Raw genomic sequence first — 4953 nt, forward strand, 5'->3', positions numbered from 1 at the left:
TTTGTTCAAAATAATAATGGTAGCAATGTATTTATGTATGCTTGTGTATATATAATATATATATGCTTATATGCAAGTAAAATGAATGGCAGTAATAATACAAGGTATGGGAGGGAGGGATTAGGATTATTTTGTTATCAGAAAGTACTCACACTACCCGTGAAATGGTTTAGTCTTATTAGAAAGTGGACTTAAATTAGTTGTAAATGTATATTGCAAATCCTAAGGCAACCACTAAAAAAAGTTAAACAAAAGTAGTATAACTTGTGTGTTAAGAAAGGAGAGAAAATGGAATCATAAAATAATCAATTAAAACCAAAAAAGGCAGAAAAAGAATGGAAGACAAAAATAGGAGCAAAGAATAAGGGCAACAAAAATAAGATAGTAATAAATATGGTACATATTAATCCAACTGTATCAATAATCACTTTGAATGTCAATGGTCTAAATTCACCAATTAAAAGACAGAGATATCAGATTAGATCAAAATATAAGAATCAGCTGGAAAGACAAATAACATGTGATTTCACTCATATGTGAAATTTAAGAAACAACAACAACAAAAAAAAAAAACAAGCAAAGGAAAAAAGAGAGAGAGAGAGAGACAAGCCAAGAGACAGACTCTTAACTATTGAGAACAAACTGATGGTTAGCAGAGGGGAGGTGGGTGGGAAGATGGGTTAAGTAAGTGATGGGGATTAAGGAGTGCCCTCATCATGATGAATACTGGGTGATGTATGCAATGGTTGAATCACTATATTGTACACTTGAAACTAATATAACACTGTATGTTAAGTATACTGGAATTACAATAAATAAAACATAAGATCCAACAATATGCTCTCTATAAGAAACCCACTTTAAAGACACATATGTATTAAAAGTAGGTGGATAGAGAAAAATACACTATGCTAACACTAATCAAAAGAAAGCAGGAGTAATTACATTAATTTCAGGCAAAGCAGACTTCAAATCAAGGAAAGTTATGAGGGACAAATGATAATAAAGAGGTCAAGTCTCCAAAAAGGCATAACAGTCTTAGTATGCATGTACCTAACAACAGAGTGTCAAACTATATGAGGTAACAACTAATAGAATTGCAACAATAAATAGTTGAATCCATGATCATAGTTGGAGACTTATATACTCATCTATCATAAATGGTCAGATCCATCAAACAAAAAATCAGTAAGGACACAGTGGAACTCAACAACACCTACAATCAACTGGATATATTTGACATCTATAGACTACTTATTCTAACAACAGAGAATGCACATTTTTCTCAACCTCAAAGGAACATTCACCAAGACAGACCATGTTCTGGGCCATAATACAGCCCTTAACAAATCTGAAAGAATAGAGATCACAACATCTGATCTCAGACCACAGTGGAATTAAACTAGAAACCAAAAACAGAAAGTAACTGGAAAATCCTGAAATATATGTAGATCAAACAGCACATTTCTAAATAACACATGAGTCAAAGAAGAAATTTAAAAATATTGTAAACTAAATGAAAATGAAAGCACAACTTAAAAGAATTTGTAGGATGCAGTGAAAGCAGTGCTTAGAAGGAAATTTATAGCATTGAATGCATACACTGGAAAAGAAAAAAATCCAAAATCAATAATCTAAGCTTTCATCTTAGGATACTAGAAAAAGAAGAGCAAATTAAAGACAAAGTATAAGAAAAGAAATAATAATGATCTGAGCAGAAATCAATGAAATTGAAAACAGGAAATCAATAGAAAAAAATCAACAAAACAAAAGCTGGTTATTTGAAAAGATTAATAAAATTAATAAGCCTCTAGCCAGATCAACTCTCTTTTTTCTAAGAGAGAGGACACAAATTACTAATATCAGACATGAAAGAAGGGGCATCATTGCAGATCCTATGGACATTAGATGGATAATAAAGGAATACTATGAAAAAATTTATACTTACAAATTCGATAACCTGGATGAAATGGACCAATCCTTAAAAGACACAATGTACCAAAAGTCACACAAGAAGAAATAGATAGTCCAAATAGGTCTATATCTATTAAATAAATGAAATTAATAACCTTTCAAACAGATAGGTTCACTGATGAATTCTACCAAACATTTAAGGAAGAAATGATACCAATTCCCTGCAATCTTTTTGAGGGGATACAAGCAGAGGGAATACCTCCTAACTTATTATAAGAGTCTGGTATTACCCTAATGCTCAAACCAGACAAACATATTATAAGAAAAGAAAACTAAAGGCCATATCTCTCATTAATATAGATGCAAAATTCCTCGATAAAATATTCACAAGTTGAATGCAACGATGTATTTTGCCACATCAACAGGCTAAAAAGAAAAATCATAACAATTGGTGCAGAAAAAGCATTTGACAAAATCTGACGTTTATTCATGATAAAAACTCTCAGTAAACTAAGAATAGAGGGGAACTTCCTCCACTTGATAAAGAATATCTACATGAGAGACTATGGACTCTGGGAAACAAACTGAAGGCTTCAGAGGGGAGGGGGGTGGGCGACTGGGATAGGCCGGTGATGGGTATTAAGGAGGGCACATATTATATGGTGCACTGGGTGTTATATGCAAATAATGAACCATGGAACACTACATCAAAAACTAAGGATATATTGTATGGTGACTAACAATAGCATAATAAAAAATTATTATAAAAAAATAAAATAAAATCAATTCTGAATACCAAGTAGGCACAGGGAAAAAAAAGAATATCTACAAAAACCCTAATGCTAACATTATATTTAATTATGAGGAAATTAAAACATTTCCACTAAGATCAGGAACAAGACAAGGATATCCCCTAGCACCACTCCATTTTCAACATTGTACTAGAAGTTAAAATAATGCCATAAGACAGGAAAAGGAAATAAAGGCATACAGATTGGAATGAAGAAATAAAATTATCTTTGTTCACAGATGACATGATCATATATGTAGAAAATCTGAAAGAATCAACAAATATCTCCTGGAACTGATTCATTGCTGAGCCAGAGGAGGAGGTGAGAAGAGGACACCAACAGGAGCAAGTTGAAATCATTGCAGAAGGATAAAATGTGTCAGTTTATGATCTTCACACAATCTAGTGAAAAATACAGCAGTAAGTTTTCTTTCTCAAAATGACTGGAAGTTAGATGTTGCAACAGATAATTTTTTTTTCTAAAATCCTGAACTTTATATATGAGAGAGTGTAAAAGGATCATTGAAAAAGAAGAAGTTAGAACAACTATACAAAAGATACAGGGATCCTCAAGATGAAAATAAAATTTGAATAGATGGTATACAACAGTCCTGTGATGACCTAGCACTTGATCCAACCAGCATTAGTGTGCTGATTGTTGCATGGAAGTTCAGAGCAGCAACATGGGGCAAGTTTCCCAAACAGGAGTTCATGGATGGTATGACATTGAAACCTAAAGGCCCAGATACTCAAGATGGAACAAGAATTGAAAGAACCAGGATGATTTAAGGATTTTTATCAGTTTATTTTAGTTTTGCAAAGAATCCAAGACAGAAAGGATTAGATCTAGAAGTGGTCATTGCCTACTTGAATTTAGTGCTTAAGGAAGATTTAAATTTTTAGACTTATGGAATAATTTTTTGTAGAACATCAGAAATGATCAATATCAAAAGATACTTGGAATCTTCTTTTAGACTTCAGTACAATGATTGCAGATGACAATCTGCCTAATTGTGATGAAGAAAGAGCACAGCATGTTCTTATTGACAACTTTGTGGAATTTGCATGCCCTCAAATTGCTGGGACAAAAAGTACAACACTGTAGCACTAAAGGAACCTTCTAGAATGTACGTAATCTGAGCAATAAAGACAATGGAAATTTGCATGGTCAATTTCTGCTGGCTGGACTGAACTGAAGATCAACCTTCAGAGTTCAGACTAAGGGTTGTGTCAAAACTTTAAGGATACATCTTGGACTATATCATATTTCATTCTTCTGATGGTGACCTGGGCTGTTCTTCTAGTCTGGGCTGATCTAAATATTTATAATTCCAACATTGTGGATTTCATCTTATATCTGTGAATACTAGTTTATTCTCCCATAAGTCTTAGAAGTTTATGGTGATTATTTTGAGGTTTCCAATCTTGCATAAAGCACAATGCTGTGTTCATCAGAAAACAGTGGCATAAGAATTAAACATATGAATATTTTTTAAAAACCTCTTGGAACTAATCAGCAATTATGGCAAGGTTGCAAGGTATAAGGTTAATATATAAAAGTCAGTTACTTTCCTATATGCCATCAATGAACAAGTGGAATTTGAAATTAAAAACACAGTACCATTTATATTAGTACTCCCCCAAATGAAGTACTGAGGTATAAATCTAAAAAAAATATAAATCTAGCTGGGTGATGGGTATTGAGGAGGGCACATGTTGTGATGAGCACAGGATGTTATACACAACTAATGAATCATTGAACACTACATCAAAAACTAATGATAAACTATATGTTGGCTAACTGAACATAATAAAAACAATCTATATGAGGAAAACTAAAATACTCTGATGAATTGAATTAAAAAACAACTAAATAAATGGAGAAATATTCCATGTTCATGGACAGGAAGACTCAATATTGTCAAGATTTCAATTCTTCCCAACTTCATCTCTAGATTCCCTGCGATTCCAATAAAAATCCCATCAAGTTATTTTATGGGTATTGACAAACTGATTCTAAAGTTTATATGGAGAGGGAAAAGACCCAGAATAGCCAACACAATATTTAAGGAGAAGAACAATGTTGGAGGACTGACACTTCCTGACTTAAAAACTTAATATAAAGCTACAGTAATCAAGACAGTGTGGTATTAGCAAAAGAATAGACAACTAGATCAATAGAACAGAATAAAGACCCCCAAAATATACCTACTTAAATATAGTCAACTGATCTTTGACAAAGGAACAAA

General features: G+C 32.7%; 1 pseudogene; it reads left to right on the forward strand.

Moving 5' to 3' along the window:
• Positions 1-3054: 3054 nt before the first annotated feature.
• Positions 3055-3809, forward strand: LOC103660035 (annotated as a pseudogene).
• The last annotated feature ends 1144 nt before the right edge of the window (positions 3810-4953 follow it).

Source organism: Ursus maritimus, unplaced genomic scaffold (genome assembly GCF_017311325.1).
Source record: "Ursus maritimus isolate PB19 unplaced genomic scaffold, ASM1731132v1 scaffold_27, whole genome shotgun sequence".
In the NCBI taxonomy this organism is placed as follows: Eukaryota; Metazoa; Chordata; class Mammalia; order Carnivora; family Ursidae; genus Ursus; species Ursus maritimus.